The sequence below is a fragment of the Ammospiza nelsoni genome, chromosome 17, assembly GCF_027579445.1.
Source record: "Ammospiza nelsoni isolate bAmmNel1 chromosome 17, bAmmNel1.pri, whole genome shotgun sequence".
Lineage (NCBI taxonomy): Eukaryota > Metazoa > Chordata > Aves > Passeriformes > Passerellidae > Ammospiza > Ammospiza nelsoni.
The window spans coordinates 11546501-11567116 of record NC_080649.1 but is presented as its reverse complement, the minus strand read 5'-3'; the positions used below and the strand labels follow the sequence as shown (position 1 = coordinate 11567116).

The 20616-nt window shown below is 41.5% G+C and overlaps 1 long non-coding RNA gene across 1 annotated transcript in view; it reads left to right on the top strand.

Moving 5' to 3' along the window:
- Positions 1 to 12427: 12427 nt before the first annotated feature.
- LOC132081120 (uncharacterized) overlaps positions 12428 to 20616 on the top strand; it is a 120177-nt gene continuing 111988 nt past the window's right edge. The window contains exon 1 of the long non-coding RNA XR_009419639.1: positions 12428 to 12645. This is a non-coding gene — a long non-coding RNA (uncharacterized LOC132081120). The remainder of the gene's footprint in view (positions 12646 to 20616) is intronic.

Sequence of the window (20616 nt, the reverse complement as noted above, 5' to 3'; positions counted from 1 at the left end):
GGTGAATATGATTGCTTTGGAGTGACAGTTTTTATGGGTATTTAAAAATTCTGAAGATAAAGAGATTTTTTTCCATTGGTTGAACATGTAGCTTTGTGATGCAGGAGAATATCCCCAGTGGTAACTTCCTAAATCTCTTTGTGTTTATTGGCATTGTTTATTGGCATTTGGAGGGAGCAGCTCTATGGCTTTTGCTGCATACAGGCTCTTCCTTTTAGAATTAGTTGACTGAGGTGTCCTTCTCCATATAAGCAGCAAGGGTGAATTCACAGTTCCTAAGAGAGGAGTGCAAGTTTCTGGTACTTGAGCAGGTGGGTATCTATGAAAGGCTGATGTTTAACCTCATGACTTCATTACCAGACTCCATCACAAGCAGAACCTCAAGATATTGTCAGTCTACAATTTTTGAATCTCTGACATTACTTTCAGTTTTTGATTTACTGACTATGTTCTTAACATGAACCTTGCTAGTTTAATTCTCATCAGTGCTGCTATCTGCAATCCATCTTCTGAAGGAAATTATGGATCTACTGAAAAGCAGGAGGAGATATATAATTCAAGAAGTTTTCAAGATTCATTTTCAGGAAGATGAAGTGCCGACCACATTATGTGCTGAGTAGGAATCTTTGAACAGTAACAATGCCACCTGCAGCACTAAACATGCATTATGAATAAGTGTTTTATTGCAAGCAAGCCAGGAAAAAAAATGGTCAATCACTATTGCCATGTCTCTCCCAGCAGAAAAAGGATTCCTCTTCTGCAGCTCTAATGACTTGTGTAAAAAAGTGCATATCAATACAGAACTGGGTTCCACTTCTGTGTGGTCCATGTTTGCAGTGAGGAGAGCAATCCATGCATTCCTAGAAGAGATAGAAAGCAAACCTGAATGTGGAGCTGTAAAAGGAGCAGGAGCACATTCCCAGTGCTGCAGTGAGCATGATTAACGTGGTACCAGAGGGAATGGATGAGGGACCAGTGGGTGCTGTGCTGGCTGTCAGCAACACTGGAGTGGGGTGTTCCCTTCTCCATTCTCCCACTAGATTTAATTAACAGTGGCCCAGCTCTATCTCACTGATGCTGTGTATAGAACAGAATGGGAAGGAAGGAAGGAATGCTGAGTGTTTAATTTCAGGTGAGAAGCTGTGGCTGGGTCGCAATGCTGGATGGGGAAGCAGGAGCAGGCTGAACTCTGGGTTGGTTTCATGCCTTGGGTTATTGAAACTCTTCCCAGTGGAACCTGAAGAAGAATTTAGCTTAGGGTACAACACTTTGAAATCTTATATTTATACTTCCTTTATGTCTAAGTTACTCCAGTTTTGAGATACCTTATTGACATAAAGTGGAAAAAATAAGGAGTTCCTGAAGAAGAGGGGTCCTTATCCAGCTTGTTCTATGTTCTCAGGAGCATTGTCAGTTTAATCCTGGTAGGATTAAGCAGAATAAAAGATAAAATTAATACAGAGTGGGGCTTGTGTAAAAAGTTACCTGAAAGCATTTTTTTTGATCCTCTGATAAAATAAAAAGGTAAGAATTTCATAATAAATTATCAAAAATTCTGTTGTTTCAACAACTGTGTTCTAAAAATGAGTGACTTTCTGAGCTGCTGAATAATTTGCAACAGGTAGGATACCTCATAATCTTTTTCTCTCCCTTCACAAATTGTCTGGGAACACTTTAAGAGGCTTTCAAATGATCTCCTGGATAAGAATTATTTTGCTACTCTGCTTTTCCTGACCTGTGGCTTGTCTGTAGATTGTGTGTGAATGGTCAGTGGAATACTGAGTGGAGCTCAGAAGGGCTTTGGGAACAGGAACAGAATGTCTGCTTTAGAGGCAAAAGAGCCATTCTCCTAAAATTCAAAAGTTTAGGCTAGGCATGTTAATCATTACATTGATTATTAAATTATTAAAATCTTTGTGGTGTTGGGATTTTGGTTTTTTGTTTCTTTGGGGGTTTTAAATTATTTTTGGTAGATATTTATCTCCATATTTCAGGAATTTTGGAGATCTTAATTGAAGTACAGAATCTGAGTCAGTCCAGCAAATTTGTTGTTTATTCCTCTATTCCCATTTTCATAATTCTTAACTTTACACATATTTTTATTCTCCCTATGAATGTACTTTTGGAATTAATGTAACTGCATGTCCTTCACAGAAAATAGCCACTTCTTTGTTACTTCCTTTAGGGACTGGTATTTCTTTCAATTTTTGATTTTGCTTCAATTAGAAATTATGTGTTAATTTATTTTTTTTAATTAAGCATGAACAACACTATTCCTTTATGTTGATGATGTGGCCAAGTGGATTAAGAGAAATTATTTATGATTGGGAGATATATTTCCTATGGGATGCCTGTGACCACTACACTTACATTGTTGTCTTCTTTTGAAGAGGAAGTTGTGCAATATTTTTCAGAAAATTTGCTAAATGTTTTCAAAATCTGATGGAATTATCATCTATCTGTAAAAATAGTTGGAAAGATAAATGAAAAGTGACTGAACAAAACAATAACTATAATACACTACTGTTTGTGTTTTAATGTAGATGAAATCATTTCTTTTCATCAAGCTTCTGAAATTTCTCTAGAGTGCTTTTCCTTTCTTCTCATATTTGTAAAGTTAATCAACTCAAAACAAAAACTATGACTTTTGGAAAAACTAACACTTGGTTTGTATATAGAAATAAATTGAGAAAAACATGGTCTCCCCACATCTTTTAAGAAAGCTGATTTTTAATATAGTCGCGATTGGTTACATCATTCCCTTGAGATCAAATAAAAATATATTCATCCCTTGAATAACTCTTCCTTCATTGGGCACCTCCCTCAAAATTTCTCATTACTTCTAGGAAAACAAAATGCACTCCTTGATCCTTTCTCATTCAAAGCTGCTAGATGAAAATGAACTTTTAGCAACAATCCAGAATCCATTTGTCAGGATAATAACAATTCTCTGTAACAATTCTGTCTGCCTCTTCTCGCTCCCCCTACCCACATTAATTATAATGCTCTAACAGAACAGAGCTTGATTCCCTTTTTTATTAAGGTTGTTTCACTCTATTATTGATTAAGCTTATTTCCCATGATAAATAACCTTCCTGTCAAAAAATGATTTATGAAAGCCAGTGGTCTTTCTTTTTCCAGTTTGCTTTTCCTGTGGTTACATATTACATATTATCTCCTGCTGGCTGGTTTGGGCAGTCTTTGAATCTACAATTACTGATCCTCATTAAGAGAAGTGAGTTTCAGTGCTGTGGAAGGCTTGGAGATCCATCAGGTGAATCATTTGATTTTAAGTTAGAAACAGAAGCATCTTTCCTATGTGAGTATATGCTCTTGTGAGGTGCCTTTAAGTCCTCAAAATGTTAATAAAATAACAAGCATTGTGCTTATGGAGACCAGCTCCTTGGAAGTGGCTTCCCTCAAGAACATTCTGGTACTTCTGGAGGATGGTAGTCTTTGTTCTCACCATACTTATAAATATATATATGTGTATATGTATATGTGTGTGTGCGTACGTGTATTAAATGGAAATCAGCTTCTCAGAAGACAGTAGCTCTGCTTTATGCAACTCTTGAGATGGACTGAGTGTGCTTTTGCTCAGGTGTGTTTTGGTCTGTCAGCAAACCTTTTCTCCTCAAGTTTAAGATGAAACACGAGGTCTTCTGTGCTCCTTTTCCTTGGTAGAAAAACTGAAAACCAGCCAGGGTGCACCTAATGTGTTTATTGCACAGGCCTAGCTAACCTGATTATTGATGAAAACTGCTCTGAGGTTTATGTCTTATATCCACAGCTAAGCACCTTTCCAGGCACTGCTTTGTCCAAAATTCCTGCCCAGTTCTTTCACACTCTCACAACAAAATCTTCATCTGTGTCTGGGCTTCTTCCACTGCATTATTTTTGTTTGTTTTATTGCATCTGTGTTTTCTGTCTCCCATTTGTATAGTTCCAAATATCCAGTCCTTTATCTGAAATATGTTCCAGGACAAGCAGTTCAAGCCCAGGGGAAACACAGCCTGTCTTTGGGGTGGTGGGATGCGGATGGTGGCTGTCTTTGTTTCTGGGCTTGGCACTGCAGAATTCTGATCCACAAGCAAGTTTTCTCTGCAAATGAGAAGTCTTCAAAAATGTCCATAGAGAAATGTCCCTGCTTTTTTATAAATCCTGAAGAAGGCTGACTGCACAACCCCAGGTTTAGTAACTTTTTCACATATTCCCATTGCAGTTCTGTGGAGATAGATATTGCATTAGACTGACCTAAAAAAAAAAAAAAGATTGTTCTTACATACCCTTAAATGGTCTCATGAAAAGCCTAGTGGTTATAAGTGAAAAGGCATAAAGCAAAACCTAATATTATCATTGCTTTAATTCTTAATCTTTGTTCCTTCAAGTCTGGATTCTTAATAGAAGCTAATGGGAACTTTATATTTTTTTTCAAAGTCAATGGCAAAATTAGAGTCCTGAAAGGACAGCAGGCTGACATTTGATGTATTTAATACCTAGAATCAGCTTTGAAGAGAATGAAGCAGTGTCAAAAACATAGCAAATCAGCAGAGACAAATTCTTTTTCCTTGTAGTATCTCTGTCCTCAGAATTAATGTTGATAAAGATTTCACAGATGTGATACTTTTTGCTCCTGATATCCTGCTTACCTAGGGGGAGAAAAAAAAAGGTAAAAGGTCCTTTTCTTAGTCTAGTGTTGTGTGGCCATAATATTTCAAGTCTCACAAATTTTGAAAGGAGCACTTGATGCTGTGACAGGTGATAAAATCAAAGGGGCCAGTAAAGGACAGTGCTTTCTTGCTTTCTTTTAGTGTTTCTCTTCACAGGGTACCCAGTGCTCGTGGACAGCAGCTCCCTGGGTTGCTGAGATCAGAGGCTGTCCTCAGTGCCACTGATGTTTCTGTTCTCATGTTTGGCACAGCACCTGCACTGCCCAGCTCTGCTCCCTGTGTTGTCCTGCCTGAGGGATGGGGAGCTGCAGTGCAGAGAGCCTTGGCAAAGCAGGGAGTGGGAGCACAGCCCCAGGCTCTCACCCTGCTCTGTGGCACGGCCTCAGTGCTGGGGTCTGGCTGGGCTGGGATGGGCTGGTGGATGTGCTCTATCAAATCTGTGACGGATGCTGAGCTTAAAACTGGTTTCAGTCAGGTTAAACCACCACAGCCTGCTGCCTCAATAGTCATTTTCTGGGTAATTGAATTTTATTTTTTTTTTTTTTGCCTATTAAAGTAAATTAATTCATGACTGTTAAAAAGCTACATTGTTATCTGTAATAATTAACTACTATTAAGTCCAAACAGAACTTTGACTCTCTGAAATGAAAATCAAGGGCCTTACTGTGCTCTGAGGTGTTGTGTCACTGTTCACTTTACAGAATACCTGGAGAAAAGGCCTGGATTATAAAGTCATTGCCTATTTGTATTAGGTAACAGTGGAATGATTATTATTATGTAACCAAATCAAAGAGAATGAGGGGTATTTCAATACAATAGGCCAATGAAGTTTTAAAATAATAAGTACATGAAACACATTTAATATTACCTCCTTGCTTAGGTTTAACTACTAAAAAAGTGATTTTGCCTGAACTCACTAATTTTCAGACTTTATGGCCTTGGTGCCTTTAAATCTGTTTAGAAGTTGCAAGAATGACTTGCTAAAGTACCAGTTTGTCTGGAGGGAGACATGAATTAAACACTGAACTGTGAGCTGAGCAGGCTTGGCTGTGCCCTGTGCAGTAAGGACTGAAAGCCCAGTGGAAGAGAAGGTTCTGTATCTTTAAACTGCCCCATCTCACTCCTGATTGCAAAGAGCTCTGGGGACTGGGGAGGCCTCCAGCACTACCCTGGGTGTTCCTGATGTCCTGTGTGAGGCACATCCACGCTCCCTGGTGACCCTGAGCTCCTTGCAGTATCTCTGGAGCTGCTATCAGCATCCAGCCTGCCCTGGAACTTGGGCATTGGCTGCTCTGACTGATTTTTGAGAAATCTTCTGGGAACTGAGCAGAAGAATTTAAAGTTTTGCACCTTTGTCAGGGCAAGGAATATTGCATCCTTTGCCATGTACACTTCAAAAACACCAGCCTAAGGTTACGCAGCGACCAAGCCATGCCTGTGACTCAGGATTTAAGACTGCTCCTACACTTCTCTCACTTTCAAATTCATTGTTGCTAGCTGAGAATCTGATTCTCTCACATTTTTAGTGAATATTGGCCTTTATCATGCAAGGAAATCTGTTCTTGCTCAATCCAGATCTTTGCTGGGTTTATTTGTTGCCCATGTATTGTAAGTCACTTGACAATAAAAGAGTTTATGTCTCTAGGCATTCACCACTCTTGAAATAATCCACTGTCCTTGGGGTCTGATGAGTCCTTGATTATTGTTTGGAAGCAGAGATTGGGAGAGGGAAGCAGAGGGATTCAATTGCTTCTAAACTTTCAATTTGAGGCAACACTTCAATGACGACATTTATAGTCAGAATATTTCTCTCACACACTAAGGCATCCATCTGGTAAGATTCCCAGAATTTCAAATCTAAAGAATTTCTTGGTTTTCTGAGATTTTTATTTTCTTAAATGCCGTCAACAGCACAGAACCAAAAATCTGTATTATGCATGGCATCTACTGTCTTAAAAAAGCAGAAATAACAAAAGGACACACTCTGTGGTTTTGTCTTCTCAAAATGGATTTTAGTTTTAAATCATGTTTTTTAAATCTTTCTGGGTTTTGTTGTCTCTCCTGTATTTCAGTGTTATCTGCCATAAATATCTCTGTTTGTTTTAGTAGGAGGCATAACATCTGACAGAGGAGCTTGGCATTTCAGAGACAGAGAATTGCTCTTATTTCCAGAAATAGGCACACTAGGAAGTGATGATCTGATTAGCTGAAGAGTCTGGCACTAGGGATTTAACCATGAAAAACATTTCAGAGGCTCTGCAGACACATTGGAGATGCAGGACATATCCCACGAATCCCACAAATTTTGCAGGAAATGTATTGAATGTTCTATTCAAAAGGAACAGCTTGTTCTTCAAAAAAATCCAGGAGGATCTTGCCCAGGGTATTGTATGTTCTGATCCATGCAATCTTTATTATTGTTGTGCTCAGTCACATTTGCTCTGATTTTTATTTTTGCTGTCTGGGATTGGTTTCATCATATATTGTATCCAAAAACTTCTAGAATCTGGTAGTCTAAAAATAAACCCTGAACTGAGTCATGTACAGACACCTTGAAAAATGGTTATTCCCAAGTGGTTAGTTGGCAATTAATAGTGTGTCCACTGAAAAGCTTTAGGCTTTTGAAATCTTCAGTTTTTGTATCTACAGAAAATTTTACTCACTTTATTCCCACAGCTCTGGGGAATCACTGGAGTAAGCCAGAGGACAGCTGAGTAAGATTTAAACTGCAGCAGGAGTAACTTTGTGCAAACCTGAGTTGGATGGGCTGACCTGAAAATTTTGTTTTAGTTTAAAGGGAAAAGTTGCTTTCCCATAAGGTTGGAAATTAGTCGAACACCTCTCCTCTATGGGGCAAATCATTAGCATTCTGTTTCTATATGCTTTGTTGGTTTCACTTTTATATGCTTTGACTTAATGGTATTGAACAAAATAATGTTCAAAAGAAAATTCTCTGAGAGAAAATAAATTGGGCATCTCCCTTCTAGGGATATTTTTAGATAAGGTAATTTCAGCTCACTGAATCTCCAATCATCAGGCATTTAAATAGCAAGTGCATGGAATGGGTGAAGAGAATTTGCTGGGAGAGTGGAATAGGCACTTTGGGCACAGCTGGCAGTGTCATCGAGCAGGTATTCCAAGGTGGCCATGTAGGTTTACATGGCAAGGAGATTAGAGGTGTTATCTCATGGTTTGAGCAGCACTTTGGCCATCCATAATATGAGGCCTCACTCTGCAGAGATCAGAAAGGCCTGCCCAGAGCCTCTCCCCTAACAGGGTGTATGTGGTGCCTTGTTTTCTGACACACTTAAGGGAAAGGCAGTAGATTGTTCCCCTACAGATCAGCAGAACCCTTCAGCAGTGAGCCAGGTAAAAGAGAGAGTCCACACTGAGGGGAAGTCCCTCTCTTATGAGGGAGGAAAATGTGCACCCAACAGCTGGCAACAGGTCTGCTTTTTATGAGAGAGCTGCTGGGAAGCTTCTAATCACACAGATCTTGGAAGGTCTGTCTCTCCTTGGCTGCTCAAACACAAGGAAGGGTTGGATGGTGGCACTCTGAACCCACAGTCCCTGCCAAAATGGGCGTCCTGCATGCATGGTACCAGTAATCAATGCAAAACTCCATTTGGAGACATGGCACACTATGCAATATATGAAAAAATATCGCTTTAACTGAGGAGATAAGTAAAAAAAAATAATGTTAGTACAGCAGCACAAACATGTGAGTGCAGAGGCTGAAGTTCAAGGAACACAAGCTAAGGATTTGTTACTTTGGTTGTTAGCACTGATACACTTTTGAGTGCTCCTGAATTTAGAAGTCCATTACCATGCTCATGGTCCACAACTGCAGAAACTGTGTTTACCAACAAGGGGAACAGAGAGAGAGATGCTATTTTCAAACTGTTGAGAGGTTATTATACAATCAATGGAGAGTGAAACACCTACATTAGAGACTCCATAAAAGCACTTGACAATGTCCTTTTACTAAGTTTCAATAAAATGTATTAGTATGATTACTGTAATAATGTTCTAAAGCATGAGGCCTTTTTTTGACCTGTAAGTGCAAGATCCTTTTGGAAAATAGTGATGGAAATGTTTTCACCCTCTTCTGTCAGCAATTTCTGTCTGCCAGGTTTCATTCCTATTTGTGTTTAGAAAGGAAAATTACAATGTTTTTTGGGTTTTTAAAATTTTCTGATAGCCTTACAAAGGGGTTTGCTGACTTTCTTTTACATTTCCATTGACTAAATGGGTGTTTCTGTCTATGTGGGCCTTCTTAGCATGCATAAATGAGTGAGATAAATGAGGAATTGTGCTTCATCCGTTCTGTAGGCAGGTGGTTTGCAGTTTTGAGGGTGCAATTTGGTCTAGATTGAAGAGATACTTGCTTTATTAAGAAGGCAAAGAGGCTACATCCATGTTTTAAGCAAAACTTAAATTTATAGGTACTTTTCTCCTGGAGCTTAACAGTTCCCTCCCCCCTTCCACTCCAAAGAGTGAAGTCTAATTAATATCTACAATCCTTCTGTGGCTAAAGTGTTTCCTTTAAAAAAAGTTTTTAGGAACTGCTTTAAAATTATCAAAAAATGGAGGTCAAGCAATGGCTTTATAACACTCCATTGAGCCTTTTTGTATGCCAATATACATTTTTCATCCTTAGCTTAAGGTTGTATTAATAAAAAAGAGGTCTGCTGCATATTATGCATCTCCTGATCTCGGCTATTTCACAGGAACAGTAAGCCATGAAACTTCAGGGTGATTTTTTTTTTTCTATAATAATCTGCTTCTGTTCCTACTGATGAGGATCCAGTGCTCCTCTTTCTGACCTTCCATGTTCAGCAGCCAATCAAGCCTGAACAGTTTCAGCAGTGTTAAACTTCACAGCTATTTCTGTTACTCTGAGGTCTGTCCCCATCGATTTTTAAAAAGTCAGCATGCCAGGAATTCATGTCAGATGTCAGCAAGCTTCAGAGTCACCACTGATAACCTGCTGTCTCAGCACCTCGCAGCAGAACAGAGCATTCATGTTGTTCTGCTCCTGATTGTCTGGTGAATTGGGAAAACATTGTGCAAAATACAGCAGCTTCACTGGTGGGAAAAATTGCTGAACAGCACCTGCATAGTAAAGAAAGACCATCTGCTTATTTTCCATAGCCACTATTTCTCTGCCTCGGTATCTGTCTGGTTGTTGTCAGGCAGGATCATGCAGCTGGTTCAATGAGAATATATACCTAGCTATGTAAGGAAGAAAGGGAAGAGGGAGAGAAATCAGGAGCAGGATTCTGTTTTCATCCAACTCAGAATGTTCCTGTGGGACTGACAGCTACAAGACAACACCAAGGACAGGAATTCACCAGTGCTCATTAAGCTGTTTATCAGGAAAATGTAGACAATTATTGTTTTGTGTAGCTTGAATCCATATACTTAAACCAAAAAGGCTTGATGGGGTGTAAACTCTTCTTTCAGAGCATAAATCTTTTTTGCTGAGAGAGAGGGGAAGAGCTACTTGCCATTATCTCTATTTATTCTTCCCATGTGTGAGGCAGGTTTTTATTTTCTTGTGCAGCACAGAGTAGTGATTGCTGTCACAACCCCTGCATTAGATCAGATGAGTTAATTCCAGGTTGGTAATTTATACACTCTAATACAAGGACTGTCCTTGGACAGTAAGAACACCTGCATTTTCTTTTTGTTATATGACACCTTAGAAAGTTACACTACACTAAAATTTAGCAACTTCTGCTGTTGTGGGAGCAATTGTGCTCCTCTTTACTGGAGGTTTCATAAACCTATTCACTGTAACATTCTGGTTAAACTGAAGACAGCTTGTATTGATTTTCTCTTCCTCTTCTCCTCCTCCTTTTTTTTTTTTTCTTTTTTTTTTTTTTTCCTATTTCTTGTGCTTATCCATGTGGAGGACAAAGAGAGTGTCTAACTAAGTATTTTTCCCTTAATCAGGCTGAGAGAAAAGAGGGGTTTCAAGGTCAGTTACAGTGCAAGATGCTTTTTATAACCTCCATCATCTTGTCTGTTTCTTCTGCCTTGAAAAGAGAGGGTTTTTTCCATGACACCAATTACTACACAGTCTCTCACACAGAATTCTTCCATTTGGGCTTGTATTTGCTCTCTCAGGGAAGTCCCACATCTCCCCAGTACTGTTTTGGTGATGTGAGCTTCTGACCTTTGGGAAACTATCCTGAACTCCACGAATTCCTTCATCCCTCACTTCACTTATTACAGCTGGTGGTTACTATTTGTCTTGTGCTGTGTTAGCAAAACCCTGTGCAGATGGGGAGTATAGATTTCTTCACTGAGGCTAAATTGGCAAAATATATAATGCAGTATCAATTGCCCTTGGTGCCCTGAATTCCTGCCTTCGTTAACTAGGCTGCAGCTGCTGTTGGAGTTAATCTGTCCACTGGCTGGGGAGAGAGTGTCAGAAGAAGGGAAGATGCCTGTCTCAGGTTTTGTCCAATTTATCCTTTATTTATTTGGTGTAGGTCCTGACTGCAGTGTTATTTGAGGTTCTTGTGTGCTCTGAAGCTGTTACCCTCAGGAATCCCTTACCATGTGAAGCAGTCCTGCATTCCCCATTTACACAGAAGCATTGGAGGTTTGATAGATTTTCCATGACATTTATGACAGAGGTATGAGAGCCCAGACCTTCTGACCAATCTGGTGCTCTACTGTCATATTTCTCTAATTTGGGACAGAAATATGCATTCACTTTAAAAGCAGCTGAAATACTCCTGGACATTTCTGTGCCTGTGCTCAGCTGAAGTTAATACAGAGCTTGTTGAGTAGATCTCAATTTTTGCTGAAGGTGATAGCCTTGATTGCCTCCAGCTGTGGGGATGGCAACTTCCAGGTGAGAGGATTGCATAGAGGAGTGGGATTTGTGTGAGTGTATGTTTTAAACCTCCAACTTTATCTTTAAAAAAGAAGGGAAGGTATTAAAACATTCACAGTTTGGTTATAGGAATTATTTTTGGGGGAAATAAATGACTCACAGTTTTTCTGATTTTTTGCTAGGCAAAGCAGTCCTCACTGCTCAGGAGCACAAAGTGTTAGCAGGGATGTTTTGGAGACAGCAAAGGAGTTCCTGCTTCTTTGTATTTGGTGTTGTCATCTCCACCTACACAATAATAACCTACTGTATCCAGTGGTTATCCTTTTCTTCCAAATTCAGCTTTGAGCTGATATCTCTGTTTATCTTTGTGTTTCTATTGTAGGCATCTCTTGGCAGTATGGTTAGTACAGGTTCAAGGTTATTTCAGATGGGAAGTTTAATACTTTGGTGCATTCAAAAAAGGCAATATCACAGTCTTCCTTGTCCAGTGAACTGACATTTCAGCTACCTTATATGTCAAATATTACTTCTTTTGCATATGTTTAAGCTCTGAGTGAGAGGAACATTGTACATGATGTGGGATTAGTCCTTCTCAGAGCTCTGCCGTATGATAGCACCTTGCTTGCTTTCCTTTGTCACAGATTTGATGGTTGTGTGGTGTTTCACTCAGCTTCAGCTCTTAAAATGGCATTCAAAAAGCTGTGATTCCTCTCCTCTCTCCCAGGAGCTGCAAGTTCTGTTCTGCTGCCTTAAGCAGTGCTTCAGAAATATCCACATGTAAATGAGGGATCCAGCCACTGTCTGGTTTTGGGCCCCATCCTGGAGCCCAGCCCATGTTTCCCTCACGAGATGTCCCTGCTGATAATGAAATACACTTTTTCATTTACCCTCTGGCTTGAAGGGCTATCCTTATGTCCTCTTACAAGTTTCACCTGAAAACTATTGCCCTTCATTAGTAACACCTGAAAGCCTTACACACCTGAAGCTGTTTTATTCAATGCAGCTGGGGGTAATTAGCAAGAAGGGCTTTTAAGGAGGAGCTTCTGGCCCTAGAACCGGTCGTTGCCCACTGGTGCTGAGCTGTTCTTGCATATGTGCTATGAACACTGAAAAAGCCTCTCTAAGGTAAGAAAACTCTGCTTGCTGTTGTGTTTTACTGTTTCCAGAGTGGTTGCGCTGTTGAGTATACAGTTGGGAATGAGAAAAAGCGCCTGTGTGGCTGAGAAAATTATGGAAGACCGCTGCTGCAAGAGCAGATGATCAAAATATCTGGTGAGAGATGGGTGCCAGTCCCTGGCAGCAGTGAAAGGCAGCAGGGAGACCTTTCTGTTTGGTGTGACTGCTCATTGTTTGTGTTTTCCTTTGTGTTGATGTTCATCTAGTCAACACCAAAGATGTGCTGTCCCATTTCAGGAGCTGCCCAAGTTCTCTGGCCCACACCAGGGTGCTCACAGGAGGGTTAGATTGGCCTCCCTCAATATAGACTGTGCTGCCCTGAGCCTGGGGACAGGCATTGCTCCAACTCCTGCACTTGGCAAGGCAGAACCTGCCCCTGCTCAGGGTCAGCCGGCTCCAGGGGAGCTTTGCTGTGTCCCACCATGGATGTTGGACTGAGAATGGAGCCCTGGGTTGTTGCTTTAGGTCTCTGAGATGGCTGTGTGCACCACCCCAATCCTGAAATGTTGTCCAAAGAGAGACTGAATTTACTGAGAGAGGGAGGGGAGAAGTGGTGGCAAGGCAGAGACAAATAGAGTCAATATGAGGCTGGAATAAGGGTTTTTTAAAGCTTTCCAAAGACAAAACAGTAGATTTATCTTAAAATGAAAGTAAATTTACACTCATAATCTTTCACCAAGTGCAACTTTCTGCAACTATAATCCACACCCTATTAATATTACTGCCATTATGATCAGAGTAAGACAGCATTTAACACAATATTGCTCTGCTGCTTAGATCAGCTGGTGGTTATTTGTAATATTTACATTTGCATCACCCAGGTCTAAATTCTGAAGTGAGTTTAAGAAGTCATAACTGTCCTTTTTCCATTATTCCTGATTTCAGCAATAACAGTCAGTATTTTCTTTTATAGATCACTGCATTGCAGTGATATTGGCTATCCAGAGGTGAAAAGGATTAGCATGTTCAGAATTAAGCATGGGCTACTAAAGTATATTTTTCTCTCAGGGCACCTGCTGTTAAGGGGAATTTTACATGGTCATGGAAAGAACAGTCTCTGTTGTTCCCAAATGTCAGAGTTAGCTCTGGTTACTGCAGTGTGCTCTGCAATGCACTGTGCAAAAAATTATGTCCCCTGGTGAGGTAAGAAAGAACCCTTGCATTGTGTTGGTTATTAAGTATTTATTGTTGCTTTATTCTCCATAGTTTGCAGTCACAGCAATAGTTGAATGTTGGTTTACAAAGAAGCTGACTGCCCCAAAGCTCTCCCTTGCTCAGCTCTGCTGAATGAGAGAGAATAAAGCGGGTTTATTTCAGAGGCATCCCATCCCAGGGCTGCTCAGAGTCAAACTTGTGGCTTTCAGATCTGGAGGGGTTTTTCCAAGGGCTCTGTCTCCTGATGCTCTGAATGTTTGCCCCTCTGAGAGGGTTTAGGAGCATTTGCAGCAGGGTGAGGGTGCCCAGCACAGCCTGGCCCTTGGCATGTGCTTGCAGCATCCCTGGAGCTTGGGACCCTCAAACCCAGCCTTGCCCCTTGCCACAGCTGCTCATGGAAGGGTTCAGTAACATCTGCCATCTTCACAGAGTGCAGACAAAGTCTCTGTTTCTGTTTGTGGAGGGAGTTTCTTCTGTTGCTTGAAAGCTTTAAACTGTTTTTCTTACCAGAAGAAATAAAAAAAATAAAAAAATAAAAAAAAAAAACCAGAGAAAAGAAAAACCTCCTTACCATCTGGCCATAACCTTGTACAATATGTTACATTTCAAACTGTAAGAAATTTTTTATGATCAGGTTATAATTTGTCAACTGCCTACAGATCTTTAACTTAAAAATGTACAGTGCAGAATAAAGTTGCTCTGTATATTGTTTTCTAAGATGAGTGGAAGGAGAACGGAGGAAAAAAAGACACTTGAAAGTGTTTTAATTGCACGGGGATGTCATTGCCTCTAGCAAGAGTTCTCCTGCTTCTGTCATAAATTTTTCATATTGCCTCGTGAGAGTGAAAACTGGAAACTTTACCCTCTAAGTGAAAGTCGATGAACCTCACACCAGCCTCAGATCCCAGCAGCCCTGCACTCGGGGAATATTAATTTAATTAAGATGGCTACAATAAATTCTGGGAGGGAACTCTCCTGGCACCTAAGGTAACTCGTACAAAGGAGGAGGGGAAAAGCAGCAGCAGAGCTGCATGTGGTGGAGGGAGGAGCTGTGGTACAAAGCCCTCAGAACAGCTGCGCGCTCATCTGAAGTGACAGCGCAGAGACGGGGACACCTCCCAAAACAGACAGCAGAGGTTTCATTGGGAGGGACCACAGCATCTCCCGGAGTCAGATCGCTTTATTGTCACTGCCCTGACCTGGCTGCAGGCTGGGAAAGCCTGGCGAGGGGTTTGCGAGGGTTGCCTGGCTCCTGGGAGCAGAGGGACAGCGCGAGTGTGGCTGCCACCCTGTCAGTGACACACAGCGGATATGCACGGGGAGCTGGGCTGCTCCTGGGGACAGGGGACAGAGCTGCCAGCTGGGGCTGCGGGCTCTGGGCTGGGTGCTTTAACTGGATTAGAGAGCTGGGCTTCATTAGAGTGCTGTGCAGGAGGTGGCTGACCTGGCTCACCCAGGGGCTGTGGGTGGCTCTGCCCCTTTGAAATCCCACAGCCGAAATCACTTGAAACTCCATAACGAGTAACCAGCAGATACCACATGCCAATTATGACTTTTGGGGTTTGCTTTCTTTTATTTTTCTTTTTCTTTTTTTCATTTTTCTTTTTCTTTTTTTCCTTTTTTCTCTGAAAAGGGCAGCTAGGCCACAGAATCAGTGCCACAAAAGATACTGGAATGATGCAAAGTTCTAGGAAAATTATAGCCCAAAGTTGAACTATTTCATAGTATTGGCTAAAAAGAAAACAGCTCTCTGAGATCTTTAAGGTCTCTTCCAACCTAGTCATTCTGGAAGTTCAGTGTGAAATTATAGGCTTAATAATTGGGCTTGTTGTGTGCATTTAAATATTGAGATTCACCGAAGTGTCTGTTACAGGGCTTGGGCAGAGTTTGTGTGTGACCACAAAGGGATGTATGAGACTTCTGGTCTCTGATGCTGTCCCTAGAGCTGTATGTTCCTTTAATTTAAAATAGTTGTTAATGTGAGTAGTTATTGTTTTATTTCTTCAGAAGGTTTAGAAGTATTTTATTAGAAAAATTGAATGTCTGGTACTATGAGAAGAACAGACCAAGAATGTAGTTTTTTCTTTGCTCCCCAGGCTTTTCTTTTCTTATAAATCAGCTGCTATCTAAAGTTCTAGAAATGGCATCATTTGCAAGCACATTCCATGCCCAGGGACCCAGCTCAGCACTCTGTTCAAGCTGGGCTGTGCTTTACATCCTGGAGTTTGGTCTGGGTGCTCCTTTTAGTGCCTGATGATTTTTCAGTAGTTTTGCCTTTGCCAGTGAGCTGCTGTTGGTGAGATGCTTTCTCTGCAACAAATGAAGGTGTCAGAGTCAGGACTGTGATGCCTCTTAGGACAAATCCTCCCCAATGGGACCAACCACACAGGAGAGAATGAGAAACTGAGTCTGGTGGGACAGGGACATGTGCTTTCAAGCTGCTTTCAGGCCACCTGTGAGGGGAAAATGGATTGTGGGACTTAATAAATGAAATCTACTTTTTTGCTTCCTAAAATGCTCCTTGAACATGATTTGTATTTTATTCATGAGATTTAAAAATTGACTTGAACAACTAAGCTGGCAGAGACCACACAATGGCTAAAAGGATGCTAAAAATAAAACAAGAAGGAGGAAATGACCAGTTGTGTGTCTTGAATATTTAATTTTTTTAAAATTATTATTATTTTATATTAAGCTTGGGTGTAGCATGAGGGTTTTTTTTTTTTCCTTGTCTGTTCCTCTCTCTGCCCTTTGCTAAATGGCATGGTTCAGTGAGATGCATAGCTGGTGTTACTGCAGGCATTGCAGAGCCCTGAACTGCACTATCTGTTCCTCACATTCCTTCAGGGTTTATTTGCAAAAGGCCACCATAGCCAAATGTGATATTTAGGCTTTGGTTCCTATTAAAAGAAAACAAATGCAATGCTACAGCAAGGCTCACTGGTTTCAAGGCAACCTGTGGCTACTCTAACAAGAAAAGAAAAGGCACTTTACTGGTTTTCAGAACTTAGTCAGGAGCTGCAGAGAGAAAAGATATAACTGTTTTCCTGGATAATCTTGCAGTTCCTGAGAATCCACAATAAAATGCAATGATTGCTGGTTGGTGAAGTAGCTGCCAGGTTCAACTAAACTGATAATTTTCCAAAATCCTGACTTTGTCTACTGGATCAACCCTTCTTATTCCTAGGAATAATGACAGCTAATTCTGTTCTTGCTTGTGCTCAGGTGAATTTGGACCACTGGAAGTTGTGCCTGTGGTCTGTCCTGGGAGTGGGCTGAGCCCAATCTTCCTTCTCTTTAAGCTGCAATCTTTCAAAATTCCTATTTGACCCAGTTGCTGTGGACTCAGTTCCTCACCCCTTTTTTGTATGGTTTCCTCAATTTAACCCCTTCATGGGTCAGGTCCGTGTTCATGATTCCTATTTTTTAAATTCCCACCAAAAAGGAGGACATCCAGGTCATTCTTTCAAGGGAATGAGTGCTGTGGTATTTTGTGAAAAAATAAAATGTGGTGAAATAATGGAGATTGAAATTGTTATGGGAGAATAAGATGTTAATTTTATCTTTTAAGGTCATTCTTCCCCTGTACTCAGCACTGGTGAGGCCTCACTTGGAGTACTGTATCCAGTTCTGGGCCCCTCACTTTAGGAGGGACATCGAGTTACTTGAGCGTGTCCAGAGGAGAGCAACGAGACTAATAAGGGGCTTGGAGCACAAGCCATACGAAGAGCGACTGAGGGAGCTGGGGTTGTTCAGCCTGGAGAAAAGGAGACTAAGGGGTGACCTCATCGCTCTCTACAACTTCCTGAAGGGTGCCTGTGGTGAGCTGGGGGTCGGCCTCTTTCTCCGGGCGATAACAGATAGAACAAGAGGACACAGTCTCAAGTTGCGTCAAGCGAGATGTAAGTTAGAATTAAGAAGCAAACGTTTCACAGTAAGAGTGGTCAGATACTGGAATCATTTACCCAGTGAGGTGGTGGAGTCATCATCCCTTGAAGAATTCAAAAAAAGACTGGATGTGGCACTTGCTGCCATGATCTAGTGAACAGTTAGAACATTGACTGGACTTGATGATCTTATAGGTCTCTTCCAGTCTTGAACTTCTGTGATTCTGTGATTGCTGGTATCAATATTGCTAATAATAATGGTCAGTTTTAAAATGGGTGAAGAGGATTACACAAGAGGTCAAACATATTCAATATTCCATTTCCAAAACACTTCAAAATGAGGAGTTAGAGAAGCAGATTTCATCGTGAGGCGTGAAGGCAAATAAACTGTTTTCTTTGGGAAGTTATTGTGAGAGGGACAGTCACCAGAGGCTCAGCTGCAGCTGGCTATTTCTAAACAGCTACTTCATGCTAAAGGGCCATAGTGGTTTCTCACCAAAAGTGTTTGCTTTGTGCTTTATTTGTGTCATTTTCTATTATTCTGAGCATCTTAAGTGCTCCTGCTCAGGGTCACAATCTGTTGCCATCCTTTACTGGAAGGGCAGAAGCCATTACCATTCATGGAGGAGTTTTCACGATTTTTCCTCTAAGCTTGTCAAGTTCAAAACTAACTCCAGTCTTTTGAAACTGACTCTTCTCTCCATCTTCTTTCTACCCCCTTTAAACACTGAATTCTGAACAGGAGCTTCTTGGGTTGTGGGGTGGTTGGCAGCTGCCCTGACCCATGTGGGTATGTGAGCCAGCTGAATTATGCAGTGCTTGTAAGATAACAATATTCTGAGCTGGATCTTAGCTGTATAAATTTCATGTATTACCCTATAATTTCTCTGAAGCACATGGATTCTTCATTTTAACTACTCATGCCTACCTAACTTTTCCTTGTATCTTTTTTTAACTTACTCTAATAAAATTCTAGGATTTTCTAATAGGAGAAAATAAATTTCTTCATTTTTTTTCTTTGATCATAGGCCTTTCTTTCTTCTGTTCTTCCCCCTATGGACTGATACCTGGTTTCATTTTAATATTTATAGTTTCTTATCATGCAGCAAGGTAGTATGAAAAATGCTGCTGTGATCCTGAGATAGCAGCACCATAAGGATTTTGCTTTCACCAAGAAGCAATACAATTTGTAGAAAATATGAGAGAGGACCCAAGGTCTCCAGATCATATTGGTTAATAGATTGATTCTGGTGCCAGGGGCCAATTCTATTATTCTTGTTCACTCTTGGGGGGTGAGCAGCTGCTGACTCAGCACACACCGGTGCTGGACTTGCTGCTCTGGCTCTGCCTTGTGCACATCTGGTTCTCTGGAGGGTTCGAAGCTTGGCTCGCTGCAAACAGGAATCTGACTTTCTTTTTTTAATACAAATTCAGATAAATGTTCAGGACAGCTTTTCTAGAGAGGTGTTCACAAATGTATGCACTAGGGCTGAACTTTTGAGTGGAAAAAATTTGCCATATCTTTCTTAATGCTTTTTGTTATAACTGTATTATTTGGATCAGGAAAATGGAAAAATTATCTGGATCTGGGCCTTTAGCCAGGGCTGAGCCTAAAAGATGAATTATTTAAGAAACAAAGCAAGGTGATTGGTTCTGCTAAATGTGGTTGATTTTTTTAATTATTATTTTTTTAATTCTACACTCTCATAGTGAAGTTAAAGAACAGTGTCAGGATGATGAGCTGCCCACTCTGATGGGTCTGAATGGCCCAGAACAGCCTCCCTGGGCTGTCAGCACCCTCTGCTCCTGCCCAGGAGCCCCAGTGATGCCCAGCCCAGCCCGACCAGGGGAGTGAGGACCCTGTGGCCAGCCCTGCCCAGGGTTCTGGGGCCGCTTTGTGCCTCCTCTGCTCCTGCATTGACAGAGCAGAGCTCTCTGGCTGGACTGGGGACAGCAGAGCACCCAGCTCTGCCCATGGCTGGCTCACCTCCCGTGCAAGCTGAGCTCTGTGTCAGCTGAGCTTTGCTTAGAGAAACATCCCCACAGCAAATGTTTGCCGAGTGCTGAAGCTTTCTCCCTGCTGCCAATCTCTGTAAGGAGAGGAGGCAAAACATAAGGGAACCAGAGCCTTTTGGAAGTCACTCCAGTGCCAAGCAGTGTGCCATGGGGCAGCCAAGAGGGACACCTGCTATCTCCTGAATTTGACCCTTTTACTGTGCAGCACAGCACTTCCCCTCAGATGTCCTGGCTCTTCAGGACACCCACAGCCACATTTTGGGTGGGTTTCACTTTCTGCTGAAGGAAGGCTGATGGGGGCTATGGAAGGGCTATGGAGCTGCCTGCCAGGAGCTCTCAGGGCTCATTTTTCCTGCTGGATGGGGACATTTCCCCTCTCTAGGAGCCAGCCTGCTCATTGTGGGGCACAGCACAAGGGAGATGGTCAGGCCTGGTTCCTCCTTCAGCCCTGGCTTGGGCTGACTCAGCCTTTAAAGTGAATTCAGATACTTGGGCTAGTTGCTGTGTTGAGGAAGTTTCACAGTTGCACCTTTCTGATAGGCTCTGTGCCTCTGCCTGCCCTCTCCCATTTTCCTCTTCCCCAAATGCCAGCAAAGCACTAACAGAGCATCTTCCTCTCAGGTAGTCTGTATTTTCCCCCTCATGTTGCTATTGTGTTGGCAATTCCAGCTGCAAATGTTGTGTTTGACCTTCAGTAAGGGAGCCTGGTGATTTGAATTCATTTCAAGCAGCTTTCTGACAGCAAGCCTTAGCCAAAGCCCTTAAGGTTTCCCCTACAAAAGCCTCATGACAGCTTTGCTTGAGGCTTACAATGGTCAATGCAAGTGCAGGTAGTTTGTAAACTGTAAGTGGCCTTATTAAC